We start from the raw sequence: 23,558 nt of genomic DNA on the forward strand, positions 1-23,558 counted from the left end.
TACGCTGTCTCAGGGGCGAAAAGGTAAAAGCTGCCGAGTTGACGAATGACATAATTGAGTGTGTGGTGAGAACTGTCAGTTGTTGGCCCATGACAATGTGTGATGTTTTTTCAATTATTTTTGCCAAACCTGGCACAACTAGGCTGTCGTTGTTCATGCTGTCCAGGAGGACGCTGACATACATTAAAATCCTCCTCGTTCCTGCCTGCTTTTGGAATAGCAGGCAGGAACCCCATGTGCACTGCTCCCTGTTTCAGAGACATCTAGGAAGAAACTTAGAGAGTAGTCAGCACAATTCAAATGAGCTGCATGTGCCAATTGTGCTTTCAAGGTGATAAAAGCCTGTTCTGCTTCAGGGGTCCATGTCAATTCAGCTTTTACATTTTTCATACCCTGCTCTTTCACAATCTGTCTGAGGGGCGAGGTTAAGGAAACATACATAGGGATGTAATTTCTGCTGAAACCTGTGAGGCCAAGAAAGGAAAGCATGTCCTTCACGTTGGTTGGTTTGTGATGTGTTAAAATGCTGTCACGTTGACGGTGGGAGAGTGTAGAGCCCTGGGCCGTGATCAGTCTTCCCATAACTCAACTCAACTTTATTTATATAGCGCTTTTTAATATTTTCATTGTTACAAAGCAGCTGTACATGAGACACATTGAATACAAGTATGAATTCTAAAGCAGCCCCCCCGGCCAGGCAGATAGTGCAAAATAATATGCAAACGGTGGTGAGGAACCCAAAACTTACATCGAGAAAAAAAAAAACTCAGGGGAACCCAGGCCCAACCAGGGGATTCCAGTTCCCCTCTGGCAAAAGCTGCTGCCTCTGCACAAGCTCAACAGTGCTTGCACAACAAGGCTTAATAAAAATATAAAAATTAAGGATTTAAGATTATCATTAACAATCTAATAGTATTTGAAATGTTGTAGGAAGAACAAAGTTGTCGCGTTCTTTGTCCAGCTCTATCCTCTTAGCTCTTGTCAGGTCACCGCTTCCCATTCTCAGCTCTGCCATCAGGTCTGGGCATGAACTGCATCTTGCGGTAACCTTGGAACAAAGAGACAAGACTGGCTGAGAGTAGAGTACTGTTCTGCACTCTTTGATGCAGCAAGTACATCATTTGTTGTTGGATGTGTTCCTGGTTCCGGTTGATCTAAATAATGCAGCCTAAATCCTCTGAGGATTAATATTATGGAAGTGTAGTGTATGCAAGATTAAAAAGATGAGTCTTTAGTCTAGATTTAAACTGACAGAGTGTGTCTGCCTCCCGGACCGTGCAGGGAAGAATATTCCAAAGTTTAGGCGCTAGATAAGAAAAGGATCTACCACCTGCACTTGATTTTGAAATTCTAGGTATTACCAACTGACAGGACGCCTGAGAGCGTAATGTACGCAGAGGTCTGTAATACAATAGAAGTTCATTCAAATACTGCGGCGCTAGACCATGTAGGGCTTTATAGGTAATAAGCAAGATCTTAAAGTTAATGCGATGCTTTATAGGTAACCAGTGCAAGGTTGACAGAACCGGGGTTATATGCTCATACTTTTTTGTACGTGTAAGAACTCGAGCTGCAGCGTTTTGAACCAGTTGCAGTTTTTGTAATAGGCCCGCAGGGAAACCACCTACAACAGTACAGTAATCTAGTCTTGAATTAATTTCTCTGCATCTGACAGTGACAGCATATGACGTAATTTAGATATATTCTTAAAATGGAAAAATGCAATTTTACATGTGTTGGCGACATGGCTTTCAAATGACAGAGTACTATCAAATACAACGCCAAGATTCTTAGCTGATGACGAGGATTTTATGGAGCTTCCGTCTATTGTTAAGCAGTATTCTTGGTTGTTACGCATAGCAGTTTTCGGTCCAGTAAGTAACACTTCTGTTTTGTCCGAGTTTAGTAGTAAAAAATTGTTACTCATCCACATTTTTAAGTCAACTATGCAATCCTTTATTCGATTAAACTGCTGGGTTTCGTGAGGCTTCGAGGAAATATAAAGTTGAGTATCATCAGCATAACAGTGAAAGCTAATTCCGTGTCGCTTTATTATATCTCCTAGAGGTAGCATGTATAATGCGAAGAGCAGAGGCCCAAAGACTGAGCCCTGTGGTACACCGTACTGGACTTGTGATTTGCGGGACGCCTCATTGTTTATTGCTACAAATTGAAAATGGTCGGATAAATAAGACTTAAACCATTTCAATGCTATTCCGTTAATGCCGACGTAATTTTCGAGTCTATGTAGAAGTATGCTGTGGTCAATGGTGTCAAATGCAGCACTGAGGTCTAGCAGCACCAATAACGAAATACAGCCACGGTCAGACGCTAAAAGCAGATCATTTGTAACTCTGATCAAAGCAGTTTCTGTACTTTGACATGCTCGAAATCTAGACTGGAATTCATCATTAATCTCATTCCTTTGGAGGAAGGAGCATAATTGAGTTGAAACTACTTTTTCCTGAACTTTAGATATAAAAGGTAAATTCGATATAGGCCTGTAATTCCCTAGTTCTTTAGGGCCGAGTTTTTTTTTTTTTTAAAAGAGGCCTTATAACAGCCACCTTCAATGCTTTAGGCACATGTCCTAATGTCAGAGATGAGTTAATAATACTGAGAAGAGGATCTATAATTTCTGGGAGCATTTCTTTCAGTAGTTTTGTCGGTATAGGGTCTAGCATGCATGTTGTTGATTTGGATGATCTAATGATTTTAGACAGTTCATCGTGATCTACTGTAGAAAATAATTGCAATTTCTCCTTAGGGGTGCTGTAGTTAGTTTGTTCAGGGAATTGCCCTACAGGTTGCATTGTTATAATTTTTTCTCTTATATCTTTGATTTTACTCGTGAAGTGGTTCATAAATTCATCACTGTTATGCTGATAATCAGAATCTGACGTCGATGACGACTTATTTTTATGTTAATTTAGCCACGGTGTTAAATAAAAACCTAGGGTTGTGATGGTTTTCCTCTATTAGTGTTGAAAAGTAGGCGGATCTAGACGTTTTTATGGCATTCCTGTAATTTCGAGTACTATCCTTCCATGCTATACGAAATACCTCTAAATTAGTTTTCTTAAAGTTGCGCTCCATTTTCCGGGACGCTTTTTTTAGAGTCTGAGTGTGTTCATTATACCACGGTGTTTGGCTGCTATTTTTAATTTTCTTTAAACGCAGAGGAGCAACTGTGTCTAATATTTCCGAGAAAGTAGAGTTAAAATTTTCAATAGTAGTGTCAAAATCGTCAACGTTATTACTCATGCTAGATATTTTAGACAATTCAGGCAGATTATCGAGAAACGCATCTTTGGTAGTTGAAGTAATCGTTCTACCATATTTGTAACAAGGAGTTTGATTTGCAGCCGTAGGCCATTGAAGCAAACATAAAATCAGATAATGATCCGAAATGTCTTCAATCTGCTGAACGATTTTAACATCGTCCACATTTATACCATAAGAAAGTATTAAATCTAAAGTATGATTACGAAGGTGAGTGGGTCCTGACACATGTTGAGTCACGCCCATGGAGTTAAGAGTGTCTTTGAAAGCCAGTCCCAAGGCATCTGTATCATTGTCTACATGGATATTAAAGTCACCGACGACAAGGACTCTATCTGCGGCCAGTACTAGTTCTGATAAGAACCCACCAAAATCTTTAATAAAATCTGTGTGGTGCCATATACAATAGCTAGAATAAATTTTAAAACTGTTTTGTCCTTAGAATTGAATTTAAAAGAATTGTATTTAAAATTAGACTTCTGAGAGGTGATAAGAGAATTATTGTAAAGTGCAGCGACATCTCCCCCTCTACCTTTTATACGAGGCTCGTGTTTATAGTTATAATCTTGGGGAACAGATTCATTTAGAGTAATATAATCATCTGGCTTTAGCCATGTTTTTGTCAAACAAAGCATGTCTATTTTATGATCGGTTATCAAATCGTTTACAAAAAGTGCTTTATTTGAGAGAGATCTAATATTAAGCAATCCGAGTCGTAACAGTTGATTATCTGTATTTTGTTCATGTTTCATTTGTTTAACGTTTATTAAATTACTTTCAAGAGGTTTACGCAATATCTTATGTTTGCTAATCCGGGGGACAGACACAGTCACTATTTTATGTTGTTTGTAAGAAGGGATTTTTACATGTTGTATATTTTGTGTATTCGGTGACGCGAGACGGCAAGCAGACAGTTGGTTAAGCCATTCTGTCTCCTTCCTGACCTTGGCCCTAGGTAGTCAGACTTTAGCATTATTAAGACTGTGTGCCAAATTTCTAGAGAGGAGGGAAACCCCATCCCAGGAGGGATGGAGACCATCTCGTTTCAACAGGTCAGGTCTGCCCTCAAAACTCTTCCAGTTATTTATAAAATCTATATTATTCTGCAGGCACCACTCAGACAACCAGCCATTTAGTGATGATAATCTGCTATAAATCTCATCACCACGGTAAGCAGTGAGGGGGCCAGAGAATATTTCAGTGTCTGACATCGTTTTTGCAAGGTCACACACCTCTTTAATATTATCTTTAGTGATCTCCGATTGACAGAGTCTAACATCATTTGTGCCGACATGAATAACAATCTTACTGTATTTACGATTAGTCTTAGCCATAAATGTAACTGATAGTCTGCTGACTTGCAGTTTTTCTTAGCTGAAACCAGAAATATGTAGCTGGCTCAATACTAGTTTGGTAGCCTGCAAACATTCTTCGTTTGTTGTTGCTGCAAACAGTAAATCATCAACATACATTATTAACAAGCAGTTTTGGGGAAGAACACAATTTTGCAATTGTTCCTTCAGCACTTGGTTAAATATTCCTGTTGACAAAATAAACCCTTGGGGGAGTCTGTTGTATGAGTACTGGCGACCTCTGTAGGTGAAGGCCACACATGACTTACAGTCCTCAGACAGTGGTATACAGAAAAATGCATTTGCCAGGTCAATGCAGGTGAACCACTGGTGAGCTGGGGTCAAATTTGAGAGGGTAATATATGGATTAGGAACCGTTAACGTGGGCGTCACTACCATACTGCTTATTCGTCTGAGGTCATGAACAAGTCTATAGTTGTTGGTGCCTGGTTTTGTACTGGGAAAATAGGAGTATTCCATGGAGACTTATAAGGGGTGATTACCCCCCTCTCTAGGAGTCCCTGGACAGTTGATGCAATACCCTCATCTGCCTCAGGTTTGTTACGATATTGTGGTACCCAGACTGAGTCACTAGATGACTAGAGAATGTTATAGGTTTGATACTACATAGACCAACATCTGTTTGTCCCTGGGACCATAAGTCAGATGGTTGTACTGCAATCAGCTGCTCAGCTCCTGGGCCATCTGTTTGCTCTCTTCCATGGCTCCTAGAGATTTATGCTATTAAACAGCTCATGGTACATGACGTTGTTATTTCTGTCATAGGACAGTGTGCAATTTAGGGGGTAAATGGGCGGTAAGAAAATATCTATGTCTGTTATCCATGGCCGTGGGTTGTTATACAATGACACTACACTCGTTGGGGATGGGGAAATATCTAATTCTACCCAGTAAATGTCAGCAGCCTCTTTTAGTGGGACATTTTGTGTGTAACCCATTTCTGCAGCCAGCGAACAATTAACTTGTGTGCCATCTGGAAAACTTGCAATTACCCCCTCTGGTGAACATAAAATGCTGGCTCCTAGCTTGATAAGTAGATCTTTACCTAATAAGGGAAGAGGAGCATTAGAGGAGTACAAGAATGAGTGCGGTAAGCTATGATTTGCAACATGCACTGTTAATTTCTTTGTCATTGGCCATTTCTCCAACCCACCAGAGAACCCCATTACTCCCACTGTTTTATCACTCAGATCCTTTTGTGTTATAGTGCCTCTTGTTACAGTGGAGTATGTTGCTCCAGTATCCACCAGAGCTTTTAGTGGTCTGTTGTTAACCACTATATCCATGAGGTGCCTAGCCATTCCCCTCATGGTGGTTCTCTGTGGGCCCCTTCAACATTCCCCCGCGTCACCCCCGGCCCCCATGTTGGGTGCATGGGCGCCTGTAGGTTGGGTGGCGAAGAGAGTTGTTGCCCCAGGTATTGTGGGGTTTGTGGCCCCCTGCCATGACCACCAGGTCCATCTCTGCGAGGATCCCATCCCCCTGCAGGTGGCCCTGTAGCTTGGACTTCCCCTAGCTGTGTGGGGCAGTCTCTTATCCAATGATCAGTAGCACCACACGCAGGACAAGTACCCCTCCCACGCCCTCTACTCATGTTTCCTTTCCCCCCACTTCCTCTATACCCTCCCCATTGTCCTCTAGGGGGTCTGTACCACTGGAGTGGAGCTTCTTATACATTTTGTACGTTACCAAAGTCGGGGAAATCAATGGGGCTGGTTTTTGGGTCATTTGTTTATGCTTCTTTTGCCCGTTGGCTCTAGCTAAGTCTAGTTGCAGTTTTAACAGCTGGTTTTAGTTTTTTCTAACTCTTCTTCTTCCTTATTTGTTTTATCGACTGCCCTGTCTATTTGATGTACTAATTGTCTTTCCCAAACCTCATTGCTAGCTACTTGTATGTCTGGGTTATTTTCCATAGCCTGTTTTACACCATTGGGGGCCCCTGACATCACTGCTGTCCAAAAAATGTCACGTGTTATAGGGTTACTCAAACTGTTCTCCTCAACCATCTGTTCCCACTCTGCCGCACACCTGAAATAGTAACCTGATCCTGTCTCTCTTGGTTTGATGCGAAACTTAATATTTTGGTATGTTGTTGGTGGTGTGGGAATCTGCCTTCTCAGTGCCCAACCAATATTAGTACTGACTGCTGTGAACATCATATCATTAGAGGCACCCTCTATTTTTGCATTTGTCTCAAAGTCAAGCATTTGTGATGCTGTAAAAATCTGGCCCAAAAGACATCTCAAATCTCCCAATGCCAATGTAGTTCCATGGCATAAGGCCATTAATTTAGTCAGCCATCTTCCTCCTCCTGAGGTGATTGGAGGCAGTTTTGCTAACACCGCAGTCATGTCGCTATGACTCCAGGGCTGGTATTTGGCCTGTCCCTGTCCTCCCTGCACTAATGGCATTTGTATTCCGGCGCGCAATTGGTGGCTGGCGCCAAAATCATCCCTGCTTTCCTCATCGTCATTATGTCTAACTGAGCCTACATGGCCTGGGTGTGAAATGTCCCAGATCCTGGATTCGACTGGAATTTACATACTTCCAGCAAGTCTACCTAACCCCTCTCTTTCCGCTGCTCTGGTTCTTTTTGCAATAGGGGTAGCAGACATTGTTCCTTTAATAGTCACATCCATATGTGTTGTCTCATCGCCTTCATCACTAGGTAAACTCTGTCGGCTATGGAATAAAAAACAGGGGGTGTGTGGTGATGTTTTAGCTCTCCACACTCCTGCTCCCCCTCCCCATGTGGCATGTGTTCTCCCTGTTCTTCTCCCTCGGGGGCTAACTGCTGTGGTGTTTTACTGACTAATCTTGCGAGTTGGTGTAATGTCTGTCTCAATTCATTTATTACAGCCATTGTGTCAGGCAATTCTACATCTACGTTTCCTTGGTTCACTTTTACCATAACTTGCTGCAGGTTTGCCTCATACGGTGGGGGTTTTGTCAATAATTGCAAGTCCGGATATATTTTTGGGGGTGGGGAATATGCTGCCTGATCAGAGGTGTCACTCTGTGCACTTCCTGACTTCTTTGTCATTTCTTTATCTGCCTTCACTCTCTTCGCACGGTCCCCTGAACTCTTGGTTTTAGCGGGACTGAGGGCCGTTGCAGTAAGTGCAATTCGCATCCACAACCTGAGAAGTGTTCTATACTCTTCTTCTTGGTTTGAAACTTTACCCCTATTAATCCACTTTACTTTGCCTTTCTCCTCTACATGCCTCTTTAGTCTTACATGAGCTCTTCTTTCTATATCCCTAATTTTTGGTGCCAGTGGCACTGACATTTTGTCGGGCGTATCCCATCCATTCTCTATACATATCTGACATTTATTCTCCCATATTTTCTTCTCCTTTTTATGATACTTAGGCTCCGCCTGAGCTAGTGACATATCCACTACACTTTGCCACTGGTCTAAAACCAGCATACCTCCATATTTTTCACATTCCCTTTCATATTCTGCCATTCTTTCTCTATTTTATACACACACAATTTAATACATAGAAAAATAAAAATCTACCAAAGAAATCACAGGAAATACTCTTTTACAATTATACAAATTTATGGTTTCTCAGAACCAAGGGACTCCAACCCAAATTTATGGTTATTCAAAACCAAGGGACTCCAACCCAAATTTATCTGATCAATAAACCTCAATCATGCGTTTTTCATGAGACGTTCATCAAATCCAACACATTTAATTTTGTTTTTTCAATAGCAGAATTCGAATAAACAGGTCTCTGCTTTCCTTTTATTTGTTAGGGCGCCCAATGTGTTGAATCTAATTCCGTCTCATTTACCCATGACTTTTCATCGTCTTTTTTCTCCAAACATCGGGGTCACCAAATTGTTGGACTTAGGCGTCCTGCATATTCAAAAATTGAAGGGAGACGATTTGCAATAAAATTAGGTTTATTAACCAGATCACAAAAAATACAGCATGCTGGGTTGTTAGAGAACACTCCTCTGTCCTCTCAAAAAACCAACAACAACCCCCAAAGTTACATAGTCACACAATATATATTGGTATCTCACGACGATCTCTCTTCCACAAATCATCAACTTCTGCTTTGTCCTCTTTCCACCAATCAACTTCTGCTGTGTCCTTTTGCTTCCTGCAAAACATTCCTGAAAAACAACATTCCACATACCTCCCCCACCCTTCTACACAACCACAGCCGAGCTGCCCCCTCTCCCCCACACACTCACACCTCCTGTTGCAAGCACACCAATATCGCACACAGCTTTTCACTGTTTTCACAGTGCAGACCATATGATAAATGAATGTATGAAACAAAAATTTATCTTCAGACCATAAGAAATACGAAATAAAATATGTAATAACAACAGTAATATCCCTCGGTAGCTATAGCTGGTTGCTAATTAGATCACCCAAATCCATCTTGTGCAGGTAGCTGCATTTTTTTCAGTGTTAAAAACAAGAATCAGAATTGAGATATTGATGAATAATTAACACCTGTTTTTAACAAAAGCTTCCATTTATAATACATGTCATAGGCCAGTTCTGCTTTAAAAATGTAAAACAAACACAGACATTCAGGAGGATAATTCAGTTTATTTATGTGAATATCATCAATATCATCATGTATAAATGAGATAAATGACTTAATAATTGGCAGTAATAACCTGAACTGAATCTGTTATACAACTGATTAGCAGATTATATATACAAATTCACTTTTTTGATTTCAGATCTGCTTCCTCCAAAATTTTGCCTTCCAGCCACGTTCGAATGCAATTTGGGAGAAAGGACATACGCAGATCAGTCAATTGCACAGCTAAAAATATTAAGGTTACATAAAATAATAAAGTTGTCGAATAGAAACATCTATAATAACCAATTATTTTGCTTGCGGCATAGCTGTCACAGAATTAACTTTACAGAAGGCATTGAAGAATAATCCAAAACAGAGTTGTTATTAACAATTACAAAAACAAGATTACATCCACAAAGCAACTGTTTCCTTCCAGGCTACGGTTGGCCAGTGTGCTTGTTCCGCAAATGCACACTACCAGTTCTTTTACAAACAAGCTGTCCATTTAATTAGCCTGAATCTTCTTTTTTCGATTTTTCACTGTGTATTGCTACACCTTGACCAATATCAACCTGTATGGAAGAGCATTCAACAGTAGTCAAGAAATGTAAAATAATTGTAGTCTTTTATTCTTAATGTATAACCAGTAACTCAAAGAAGGTAATATCTTCTGTCCTGATCTTATAGGGACACACTGTTCTGTAGAATTTACTTACAACATCAATCAAATACACATGTACAAGCTCATGTGCTTCAGGATTATGTGAAAAGAATTGCAGGCCACATGTTGGAAATAAAATTTGTAGAGCAGTGGTTCCCGAGGAGTAGGGTTAAAGAGCTAGTCAGCAGTTTTTTATTTTAGTGTAATATTTTTGGTTGCCATTATGTATAGAATTTATAATATATTATTTATAAATTATATATATTATTTATAAAAACAGTTTAATGTAACACTCAAGCTAAAAATATGTTAAATATTTAAAAAGTGACGTGGAATGTTATACTGTTACCAAAAAACATTATTAATAATAAGTGAGGGCAAATGTGTCAATTTTATTATAAATTACAAAAATCTGTAGTCCACCAAAATCTGTTTGTGATATCTCCTTCCTGTACTCATCTAGGTCTTCTTTACTTGAAGTATTACAGAGTATTCTCATTACAGAGAACCTTAAAAAATATAAACATGTTAATTAAGCATACACACAAGCACATTAAAATGTAACGGTTTGTTTATCTATAAATCTGTATGTCTGTCTGTGTGTGCGTTTCTGTATATCTATATATCCCTCGTTCATATATATATAATTCGATCTATATTTAATATAAATCATACCTTCAGAGAAAATATTCCACATGATACAGAATATTTTTGCACAGGGTGAGGAAGCGTTTCACATTTTCCCACTGCACAACCTCTGCCCTTCATGAATTTACTAATTAAAAAATACTAAAGTAAATATTCAACATTTTCTAAATCACTTTGACACTATATGAAATTGTCCCACAGCCAAGTTTGGCTATATACATATATATATATATATATACACATACATACATATATACATATATATACATACATACATACATACATACATACATATACATATGTATATATGTATATATATATATATATATATATATATATATATATACACATATAGACATATTCTTATTTAAACTATAACATTATGGGCTGCAAGAACAATAAAAAACAAGATATCTATATGTATATTATTACTACTGTTTTACCATAATACACATATAGATATCTTGTTTTTTATTGTTCTTGCAGCCCATAATGTTATAGTTTAAATAGGAATGATAAAAAACAGAAGCAATAGGATTATAGGCTGCACCTCTCATGTTGTTTGACACCCAATAACAATGACCTCTGTATTGTTGCATTCATTTTCTCCAATAATCCATTGGTTTGGGGATAGTAAGGGGCACACAAACTCCTTTTAATTCCCAAAATTTCACACACATCCCTGTTTAGCTGACATGACAACAATTACGGATTATATTATATTATACGCTTTTGTGCATCATATACCATGAAAAAAACTAAAAATTTATATAAAAAAAAGAAATGTGTACATACAGCATTTACAAATTCTTTTCCTTGATCGGTTAAAATTCTTTTTGGGGCCTCGTACTGATGGAAGAACTTGACTGTGCACTTCACCTCACTGGGTGACTTTGATTTAAGAGGGTATGCCTGGGGCCACTTTGTGAAATAGTCTATCATTACACATATGTACTGATGTCCACGGATGTTCAGCTTCCCTATAAGGTCGATGCCTACTAGCTCAAGAGGGCTGTTGACCTAAAGTTGTATAATAGAAAGTATACAATTTATTTAAACAAAAAGAAATATTGGCCAAAATGTTTAATAATTGGAAATGTACAGACAAACTACATTGAACTGAATCATAAAATGTTTAAAAACTGAAGCAAAATCTTTAAATCTTTACCAGTATCGCGTTGTATTCCACAGTCATCTTTATGTTGCATCCTTTTGACTGGCATACTAGACAACTGGAAACCTTCAGTATAACACACATTATCCTGTTATTACAGTTTTGTAAGTCAAAGTCCACAAAAGTTCACACAAAAATGTTGCCCATGAAGACATACTTTGTCTTCATCATTTAATAGTATTTTGATTACACTTTATATTAGAGTAAACAAATTCATCAATAACTACTTATTAACGTGCATATTGGTGTCATATTAGTTTGTATAAAGCACTTTTCTTGAATACCTTATTCAACGTCCCTTAATTCTACTCAATATCTTAACCTAATAACTATCTTATAAGCAGTAATAGAAGTTTACTGAAGCAAAAGTCGTAGTTAGTGAAAATTTTCCCTATTTTAAGTGTAACTAGTATTTTGTCCCACCTTCTATTTAAGTGAATGGAATGCAGTTTTTTGACATCCAAACGTATTGGTGTCTATAGTCCACCAAATAAATACCATCTCATCTGAATTCACACATTGGTAAACTACATTTGAGGGGAAAAGTAAAAAAACTTTAAATTATTTATTTTATTCCGGTTTATTCTGTTAATTAGCATATGTGCAATGTATAATGAACAATGTTTACCATAATGTTGTCACGGTGCACAAAGGGACTCAGATGCAGGTAAGTTACAAACAGTTTATTAGTCAGGCTTACTAAATGAACAAAGGATAGGCAGGGAACTCCTGGCCAAGATGAACAAAATACTGCTGGCAGAGAAAACCAGAATCCACAAAAATCCAGGAAACGTAAACGGGAACCAAAAGAACGGAATGGGGAAAAAGAAATCCAAAACGGCTCAAGGGTTACCACGCTCCTACGGAAAAATATGAAAAGGTAAAATCCAAAGCACAGCTAGAACAAACAACGTCACAAAAGATTACATCTCCACAATGAGAGCTGGCACAGCCAAGCTCAAATAGGGAAAGAAGCGATCAGGAACAGGTGGTGGTAATTAGAGAAAACAAGGAGACAAACAAGGTACCAGACGATCGAAATCTTTAAAGCAGAAAATACAGCAGAGAAAATAAAACATCAACCAAAATACAAAAAACAACAGGCAAAGCCTGACAGAATCCCCCCCTCAAAGATGCCTCACGGCATCCAAGAGCTACCCACGAGAGAGGGGGAACTGATCAATAAGAGAGCGGTCCAAAATATCACGAGCGGGGATCCAGCATCTCTCCTCCGGACCTAAGCCCTCCCAGTCTACCAGGTATTGGTGACCTCTACCCTGCCGTCTCACATCGAGAAGTCGACGTACCGTGTAGGTCGGCGACCCCTCTCGAGGGTTGAAGGGGGGAACGAATGACGGGTTTCATCTTGGCCACATGAAACGTAGGGTGAACACGTTTAAGAAAGGGGGGTAGTTTGAGGCGAACGGTCACAGGATTAATGATCGTAGTGATCGGGAAGGGACCGATAAACTTAGGGCCCAGCTTTCGTGCAGGGACATGAAGGGGAAGGTCAGACGTGGACAACCAAACCCTTTGACCACACACGTAAGGGGGAGCCTTGGAGCGATGCCGATTAGCTGACGTCTGATAGCGTCTACTTGCCAGAATGAGAGCCTGTCTAGCAACCCTCCAAGTGCGAATACACCGGCTAACGAAGCCCTGAGCAGAGGGAACAGAGGATCCGCCTCTTGGGAAGGAAACAACGGGGGCTGGTAACCTAGGCAGCACTGGAAGGGAGACAAACCCGTAGACGACACCGGAAGTGAGTTGTGAGCATATTCAACCATAGACAACCCAGAACTCCAAGACAATGGCTCGGATGAAGCAATGCAAAACCCTCTCGAGATCGTGATTAGCCCGCTAGGCCTGACCATTAGACTGTGGATGGTAACCGGAAGACAAACTGGCAGTGGCCCCCAGAAGCCGACAAAACTCAGCCCAAAACTTGGAAACAAACTGGGGACCTCTGTCAGAGACCACGTCCAAGGGGAGGCCATGGACATGGAAAACGTTGTCAAGGACAATCTCAGCGGTCTCCATAGCAGACGGAAGCTAAGGGAGGGGAATAAAATGAGCCGCCTTCGAGAACCTGTCCACCACAGTGAGGACCACGAATTGCCACAGGACGGAGGAAGTCCTGTGACGAAGTCCATGGCGATGTGGGACCAGGGTCTCGAAGGGGTGGGTAACGAACAAGAAGTCCCGCCGGAGGACGGTTGGAAGACTTGTTAGTCGCACAGACTGGGCATGCTGAGACGAACTTGTGAGCGTCCTGCGCCATGGAAGGCCACCAAAACAGCTGCTTAATGAGAGCCAAAGTGCGAGAAACCCCTGGGTGACAAGCTAGCTTGGAGGAATGTCCCCACTGGGGGAAGTTGGAACGAACAGCAGGTTCACCGGAACCTCGGCCGGAGGAGTAACGCCATCCAAGGCCTCGCGAACCAACGATTCCACCCTCCAAGTGACCGCCCCTACCACACGAGAGGGAGGAACAACGGACACCGAGGGGGTGGAAGTAGTCCCGACCTCGAACTGACGCGAAAGGGCATCCGGCTTACCATTCTTACTCCCCGGCCGACAAACTTAAAACGCCCAAAAAAGAGAGCCCAGCGAGCCTGCCGAGAGTTCAATCACTTCACGGAATGGATATTCAAGATTTTTATGATCGCTCCATACCAAGAAAGGAACCTTAGCCCCCACCAACCAGTGGCGCCACTCCTCCAATGCAAGCTTCACGGCTTACAACTCCTTATTACCGATGTATCCTGTCATCCGGGGAGGAACGTTGGGACAAGATCGCTCCTACCCCAGCCTCGGAAGCATCGACCTCCACTATAAACTGACGAGACGGATCAGGATTGACCAGAACAGGAGCAGAAGTAAAAATGCTCTTAAGTTTATCAAAAGCCATCTGCGCCCGCTCCGACCAAACGAACCGCCTCAAAGTGGAGGTGTGCTCTGACAAGGGAAGAGCGACCTGGCCAAAACCTCGGATGAACCGTCTGTAAAAATTGGCAAACCCCAGGAAACGCTGGATAGCCTTGCAATTTACTGGGGTAGGCCAATCAGCAACTGCCTTTACCTTAGCGGGGTCCATCCGAATACCATCAGGCGACAGGATAAAACCCAGAATCGGAACCGACCGTGCGTGAAACTCACACTTTTCCACCTTAGCGAACAGGTGATTCTCAAGTAACCGGCTTAAGACCCGTCGAACGTGCTGAACATGGTCCTGCTCGTTCTGTGAGAAGATCAAAATGTCATCAAGATAGACAAAAACGAAACGGTCGACCATGTCCCTCAGCACATCATTGACGAGTCAATGACGAAAACCACCGGAGCATTCGACAGGCCAAAAGGCATCACACGATACTCAAAATGGCCTGTAGGAGTGTTAAAGGCAGTCTTCCACTCACCCCCATCCCTTATCCTGACCAGGCGATAAGCATTGCGCAAGTCTCACTTCGTAAAGATGGTAGCACCCTGCAAGAGACCGAAAGCGGACGACATCAATGGCAAGGGATGGCTATTCTTGACCGTGATGTCGTTCAACCCCCGGTAATCAATGCAGGGGCGAAGGGAACCATCCTTCTCCACCAAGAAAAACCCCGCCCCAGCCGGAGAGGGACGGATAATGCCAGATAACAGAGAATCGGCCACATACCTTTCCATGGCCTCCCTCTCAGGACCAGAAAGAGGGTAAAGGCGACCCTTAGGTGGAGAAGTGCCAGGTAAAAGGTCAATCGCACAGTCGTACGGCCGGTGCGGAGGTAGAGATGTCGCTTGAGACTTACTAAAAACCGCTCTCAGATCATGATAGACCCTAGGTACCCCCGAAAGGTCTACAGGTTCCTCCTGAAACAGAGGGGAAGAAATCAAGGGAGAGAGAGCAGTATTTAAACAATTAGAGGCACAAAAAACACACTCCACCCCTGAATAACATTTCTTTTCCAGTCAATATGAGGGTTATGTTTAGAAAGCCAGGCGTGACCCAACAGGATAGGAGCGGAGGGAGAATGAAGAGCCGTTCAGAGATGGAGAGCCGGGCGCGGCTGATTTGCATGGGCTCTTCTAGGTGCGGAGCAACAGATGACGGTTGGACTGCATCACGGGAAGGCCCAGAAGAATCCCCGTCAAACGAACTCCTCACGTGTCGCTGAGAACGGAGTCCCAGACGAAAATGAACCTGGAGGGCCAGCTGTATCAGCCCGTCAAGCGTCGGGGGAAGCTCCAGCGAATAGATCTCGTCCAGCACCCGATCCGCTAATCCATGCAGAAAACAATCCCAGAGAGCCTTGTCGTTCCAACCGCAAGACGAAGTCAAAGTGCAAAACTCGATCGAGTACTCAGAAACAGTCTTGTTGTAGGAGGGACAACGACCGAGCTGCCTCGCAGTGAAGTGCGGACCGGTCAAACACCTTCCGTAGCTCCTGGGAGAACAACTCAAAAGAAGCACAGCAGGCATGATTACTATCCCAGAGCGCCGGACCCCATTCCCTGGCGACACCCTTAAGCTGCATGACCACAAAAGCCACTTTCGACTGCTCGGTGGAAAAGCAGGAGGGCATAAGAGAAAATGTCAGAGAGCATTGAGAAAGGAACGATCCACAGGAAGTGGGCTCCCCGGCGTAGGGAACTGGAGGATTGAGGCGAGGCTCCGTCCGGCGGGAAGAGACTGCGTCCGTCTCGACCGGTACTGTACTAGCAGAAGCTGCCGCTGAAACAGCAAGGGTCTGGTCCAGGTGCTGGGCAATTGCAGTGAGTTGTTGGGAGAGAGTAGAGACGCCAAGATGAATCTCAGCTACCTCCTGCTGCCGACGTCCTAATAGCACTCCCTGGCTAGCGACGGCTTGGTGAATGTCGACTTCTCCTGCTGAATCCATCCTTTGGTGGCGATATACTGTCACGTTGCACAAAGGGACTCAGATGCAGGTAAGTTACAGACACAGTTTATTAGTCAGGCTTACTAAACGAACATAGGATAGGCAGGGAACTCCTGGCCAAGATAAACAAAATACTGCTGGCAGAGAAAACCAGAATCCACAAAAATCCGGGAAAGGTAAACCGAATGGGGAAAAATTATTCCAAAACGGCTCACGGGTTACCACGTTCCTATGGAAAAATATGAAAAGGTAAAATCCAAAGCACAGCTAGAACAAACAACGTCACAAAAGATTACATCGCCACAATGAGAGCTGGCACAGCCAAGCTCAAATAGGGAAAGAAGCGATCAGGAACAGGTGGTGGTAATTAGAGAAAACAAGGAGACAAACAAGGTACCAGACGATCGAAATCTGTAAGACAGAAAATACAGCAGAGAAAATAAAACATCAACCAAAATTCAAAAAACAACAGGCAAATGTCGGAAATGTCAGAAATAAGTACCTACCCAACCATCTATGTCTAAAGTCATTCCAGGCCAGTATTATATCTTGTACATGGCATTCCTGGTTTTAATTTGGACACAGTGAGATCCAAATGAACCACAGAGGAATTCTTGGAACACCTGGTCAGCAGCCTCAGAACCACAAAGGACTTTCAGTCTAAATTCGTTAGCTGTACCTTTATTTTTTATATAGTACAGCTCTCCTTCTGTTTAAAAGTGCAAAATTTATGTTTACTATTCACAAGCTCTTTGTGCAAATTATAGAAAATTAAACTTGAAATCGAACTTAGCTTAAGTATACCTAATAAAATAAACGTTGCAGTATATAGTTCCGATGTAACTCTGCTAAAAGAACGAAAGAAACATTTAAAGAAAAAGTGATGGTTTCAATGGTTTTAAAGGGATTTGTATTGGTTTTAATGGAAACTATAATGGTGTCCATTGTTAAGTGATGTTGAGAGTCAATGTATGTTAAACATCAGATGAAGAAGCCTGCTGAATATGTACGCACGAGGTTAGCGTGTAGCTGTAAAAGACTAGATCTAATTTTCATTTGTTTCTTCGGTTCAATGTGCATATTCTTTTATAAAGAGCAATAGTAATCATCGAGGTAGATTATCTATCCTGTTGCTGAGGAAAACAACCTGTCAATGCTTTTGGTTACTGGTTTTTCTTTTACACAAACTCTGGTGAGTTATGCTTATGCATTACTTTAACTTTGATTAATTGATATTCCTTTTTCTTTATATGTGTCCTAAAGCCAATCAGATTTATATATTATGTTTTAGAATGTATTTTTGTATGTTTATAAGGTAAAATTGATACGGAGTCAAATCTATCCGTGTATAACGCTAGTTAACTGTTTAGTTAAATTATTTTCTACAAGTTCTACAACTTTTATTTTCTTATAAAATGCAGCCAATGGAAAAAATAAATGTTGTACAACTAACGAAATATTCAAATGAGACAGATATATATTGCATATTGAATACTTATATGCGTTTAAGCTGTTTATTTGGACTTATATTGTCACGTGTTGAATTAACACTGGTAATAACGGACATTTTGTGCAGTTAATAGAAAATGTCGGTGTAAAAATTATTTATATTGAAAAAATGTTTATTGTGACTGCATTGTTTTATGCAGATTGTTTTTTTTGAGGGGCTGATTCAAATTGAGTGATCTACCATTTGAACGGCGAGCCAGACCCTGATCTGCCACTCAAAAAATCATTGTGGTCCATCACGGATGCAGACAAGAGAGCTAAGCACATACATACTACCCGGGTGGCAACACAAAAGGCCTTTACACACAAAGACATTGAAGCTCTTTACACACACATGACCATGGGAGCTTAACACATGGACTTTTGAGTTTTATTCATATAGACATTTGAGCACTTTACAAAGGATCCAGGACAAATTTTTTTTGTTTCATTTTATTTCATTTTTGGTATTCACATTCAACTTCGGGTTTGATATGAATCATTTTGTTGTTGGTTCATAGTGTTGAGTGGAAACCAGACAAAGAGTCAACTGTGAGAATATTGTTTAAATATTGAATGTGAATTATTGCAAATAAAATTGACGGCTGATAATTACTTTAAATTGATTTGGTCCCCCCTTTTACTCTTAAATCCTCCCAGAGCCGAACCTAGGCTGAACTTAACCTCTGTAGAGTAACATACATAGAATACTGCATTCGTCGTCCCCATTACACGTGCATAAGTGTCCTTATTGTCAAGATGTGTGAGCAGGGAGTGCAGCACTCCTATTGCTATGGTAGGCAAATTGGTATGGGTCCAGTGTGGATTGTAGAGAGTGTTTTAGGTGTGACAGGACCAACCGCTCAAAGCACATCATAACAATGGGTGTGAGTGCTACAGGGCGGTAGTCGTTCAGGCATGTCGGGCTGAAATGTTTCGGAAAGGGCACAATGGAGGTGGATTTAAAACATGCTGGAACCACTGCTTGGGCGAGGGACAGTTTGAAGATATCCGCGAAGACCCCAGCGAGCCGCTCCTTACATGCCCTGAGTACGCGAACTGGGATGCCATCTGGGCCAGCAGCCTTGCGTGCGTTTATCCGGCTTAGTGCAGTGTAAACATCTGTGGAGTTTAGTGTGATGACTGGGTGGTCAGTAGAAGGTGTGAGCCTGGTGGCGGCTTCCTTATTGTCTCTCTCGAAGCGTACATAAAAGTCATTATGCTCGCTCAGGAAGGCGGCATCTGTGGCTATGGGATCACAGCAAGCCAACAGCCCTCCGGCAAAATTGCGCTGGCATGACTTTGTGACTACATCTGCAGGGAGAAGATTGGCAGCTTTTGCTGAGGTCTCACGGAATTCCTGACGCATGTGCTCGATGAAATCCCTGCTCAAAATTCATATGTCGACTCCAATGCACGAGCAAACTGTTTATTTTATTTTATCAACAGAGGGCGGGGCCATACGAGCTCACAAGGTAAAGGTGACAGGGACTTTAACCCTGGACCCTCAGATTAAAAGACTGATGCTCTACCGACTGAGCTATCCGGGCTCGCTGCAACTTCACGCAGACAGTCAATAGCTTACAGGGTTCTGTAGGCTTAGGGTTCAGGTCACCTTTCTGATGCAGGTGTATTCAGTCCTATCTCTGGAGACGATGCCATCTGTAGATTGCAGTTCCTTAAAGGTCCCTGCCAAGAAAACATTTGTAAAAACATATAAAAGGCTATAAAGTGTTTTACATTGAATGTATACTACATTGTTATATGCCTAGTTTTATCAACAAACCACTGAGCACATCTGTACCGGTCAATTTGGCTCAGATGGTCTGCACCTTCACTGACCTTTCCGGTCAATTTGTATTATATCAGGAACATGTGCCATCTGTAGTAGAGTCGCTCACGAAGAAATTTTGGGAGTCTCTAAAGGCTTGATTGTCTTCTCTCTGTCTCCCTAAAGCAGTCGTAGTCGGCAGGGTTTGAACCTACGCGGGGAGACCCCAATGGATTTCAAGTCAATCGCCTTAACCACGCGGCCATGACTACAACAGATTCCAGGCACTCTGTGTTTCGGTCGTGCTGCAAAGAGGACGATGTCAAAAAGGGAAAGGCAGGACTTCAATAAGACGTGGTCCCCTAACTTGACCCGTATTCGAACCGGGGGTGCTGCAGCCACAACATAGAGTACTAACCAGTATACGATCACGGCTAGCCAGCAGCCCTCTGGCAAAGTTGCCCTGGCAGGACTTTGTGACTACATCTGCAGGGAGGGTATTGGCAGCTTTTGCAGAGGTCTCACGGAATTCCTGACGCATGTACTCGATGAAATCGTTGCTCAAAGCACATATGTCGACTCAAAATGCGGGCGTCGGCTACCCCTACCTTTCATATGCTAAGCGAGCGCTCTACCATTTGGGCTAATTCCCCAGCAATATATGCAAAAGACGTGCGTTGCTTTGACTCAATGAAACGGGGCACACAGGTGGGGGAAATACCTTTCCACCCGACTGCAAATTACAATTGCTGCACACCCCTCGGCTTGTTGGTTTAGGGGTATCATTCTCGCTTCGGGTGCGAGAGGTCAAAAGCGCTTTTGGGATGATTGTGACTGACAAGTAACAAAAGGGGAAAAAAAATTAAGAAGAGATGATAATCATGGAAGAGTTCACCTTTGACATGGAGGGGTATGGGAACCGAGGGCCGCACTGGGGCAGAGTCAGGCATGAATTGATCAGTTTATTTCAAAACTGTCAAGGTCTTCGTTTTTTTGATACAACAATAACAGTTTGTGAACTTGACAAAATGTTTTTTAACTGAAACTTGCCACACAAGTCAATGTTTTGTGAGAACTGCTTGACATCCATCATCACTTCAGTATTTCAACACTGTTCAGGTAAGCCGGATGTGATGAGCATGTTGACTGCTTGGGTTTTTCTTGAACATGTAAAAGAACAAAACCCTTTTTTCAAGTATGAAGAGATGTGCAACAAGAAGTGCCAAGGCACTAGGCACCGCTGGGATTTGAACCCAGGATCTCCTTTTTACGAGTCAGGTGCTTTGGCAAGCTAAGCCACGGCGCCTACGCCCATGTCTTCAGGTCATGTGACTGAAAAGTAACAAAGGGGCAAAAACTCACAGTAAAATGGAGGAAAACATGCAGAGGGATTGTTTAAGGCTAATTAAATGTGTGTACCCTCTTCATGTAACAACAGTTCCTACTCTAGTCAAGATGACTTTGAAGAGTTTCCTGTAAACCTAAACCAACCACGACTTGGTGGGACTCGAACCCACAACCTTTGAATGCCTTCTTAATCTAAAAGTCCAATGCGCTATCCATTGCGCCACAGAGCCTTGAGCACAATTCTTGTCCCTGTTCACCAGCGATGGGGTGCATGCCAAAACTATTCCCTGGACCAAGAAAAAAATCAGTCTACAAATACAAGGGAGTAGTAAACAAAGAGCCCACACACAAGGCACCGTTGGGATTCGAAAGGCACTCTGACCAGCTAAGCCACGGCGCCAATACCCTTACCGATCGCAGCACGTGTAACTAAACCAACGAAAGGGGCCAAAACATGATGACAAAGTGTCAAGTTGATGCAGAAGGCAGTCGACAGGTTGAAGCCCTGTCCTATTTCAAAACTGTGCAGTTTAAATTGTGTAATAGTACATGTCGAGAGGCAATGGCTAGGTTTCCCTAGTCTCAAGATCACAAAGGATTCACACAAAGTTTCCAGGCACAGCTGGTTTTTGAACCCAGGATATCCTGTTTACAAGACAGGCGCTTTGACCAGCTAAGCCACTGAGCCATCGCCAAAAGCGGTTTTGGCATTTCGACTGAACACTAACAAAGGGGAAAACAAATGATTAAGAAAAGATGACCATCATGGATGAGTTCACCTTAGGCAGGACTTCGTGACAGCATGGGCAGATTTTGCCGAGTTCACCTCGTAACTTGACTCCAAAGGTTACTGTCTGCTGTCTCAGACGACAACATCTCTGTCCTGTGTCCATAACTTCAGTCTGTTGTTCGCCTGTGAGACGTAGATTACAATTATCAACACCACCGATCATGGCCGCTATCATTTACGGAATCCTTTTGTCCTGTGACGGCAACCGTAGCTTCTCTAACGTGAGGAGGAGGGGGGTGGCAGAGATGTAGGTTGCAATTTCCTACATCGCCAATAGTGGCCTCTGAAATTTACACACAGAACCTTTAACAGAGTAAGGGTCACACATTGAAAACAATCTTAAATTAATAATATGTATCCTGCTATAATTTATAGGTGTTTCATTGGGGCTCATTGTCCTGCAAAGTGGCCTGACTGCAACCGAGTGGTAGAGGCCATCTTCACAAGGCTCTGTGCTCTGTACTCAAACGCAGTGCGCCGTGACGGAGTAAGGGTGTCCTGCTTCACAATGGTAGCACCTGCTTACAAGCACATCCGAGAGTGCATCCTCACCAATGCTAAGGTGATGAGCGAGACCACCATCCAGCTCTGCTGAACGCTGCAACAGTCACACAATGGATTTGTAAATTATCATTGTTACTGCTAAACCAAAACTTAAACCAGCTGAGGGCTACACAGAGGGTTCAAGTAATTGACGCGGTTGACTTGTAACAATGTAACAATGAGGTGCTTTGACTGGTCTAGAAACAAGTCAACAAGAAGATTTAATCCATAAAACAATGTTAATCACAATCTAGTAGCCATTTTACAAAAGCAGTAATACACAAGATTAGGTATGATCAATTGCTATGTGCCAATGCTCTTTTTTATTATTGCTTAAATGTTTGTTAATATTGGTTGTTTTATTTTTTCCCAGGTTAAGCAGGCGTTGCAAGTCACAGGAAAAGGAGATTTTGAAGCAGGGTCTCTAAGCCCCAGACACAACAATGGCAGGACCTGAGAATCTTCCTGCAGCTCTGCAGAAAGGACCAACACTCTATTCAGGCAATTTTGCTGAGCCGCACCTTTTCATCCTGCCACCAAACACTGCTGGGGAGGCAAAACTCAAGGGGAGGTCCCCCATCACATCAGGGACTTCCTGTCATTGAACCAGCACAACCTGTCTTCATTTTACCATCTGTGCAGTGTCCTACTTTGATAGATACAAGCGCGCTGTATTCTGCAGTGCCTGGTACCTCACAGGGGATGTTCTTTATCCTCCCATTATCTTCAACTATGACACCATCAGTTCAGACTCAGACATCCAGTCAAGCTGCTCCTTACTTCACTCAACAATACAGAAAGAGAAAACAGAAAAGGGAGGAGAATTGTTACAAGAAAATATGTGAGGAAGACAGATGTCATTATTTGCAGAAAATGTAACCAAGAGAGAAAGCCACCATCACATCTTCAATTCAATTCAAGTTTATTTATATAGCGCTTTTCACAATGTGTATTGTTTCAAAGCAGCTTTACACTGGCAAACAGGAAAAACAGAAAAGTTAAAACACAGCACAGTGCATGGTATTTATACAACGAGTAA

The 23,558-nt window shown here is 42.1% G+C and overlaps 2 non-coding genes across 2 annotated transcripts; both read right to left on the reverse strand.

Moving 5' to 3' along the window:
* Window positions 1-20,029: 20,029 nt before the first annotated feature.
* Window positions 20,030-20,111, reverse strand: trnas-uga (transfer RNA serine (anticodon UGA)). The gene has a single exon. It is a non-coding gene; the product is annotated as a tRNA-Ser (tRNA).
* A 1,689-nt stretch (window positions 20,112-21,800) lies between these two features.
* trnat-ugu (transfer RNA threonine (anticodon UGU)) lies at window positions 21,801-21,874 on the reverse strand. Its single transcript has one exon. It is a non-coding gene; the product is annotated as a tRNA-Thr (tRNA).
* Window positions 21,875-23,558: the final 1,684 nt, after the last annotated feature.

Source organism: Triplophysa dalaica, chromosome 10 (genome assembly GCF_015846415.1).
Source record: "Triplophysa dalaica isolate WHDGS20190420 chromosome 10, ASM1584641v1, whole genome shotgun sequence".
Taxonomy (NCBI): domain Eukaryota; kingdom Metazoa; phylum Chordata; class Actinopteri; order Cypriniformes; family Nemacheilidae; genus Triplophysa; species Triplophysa dalaica.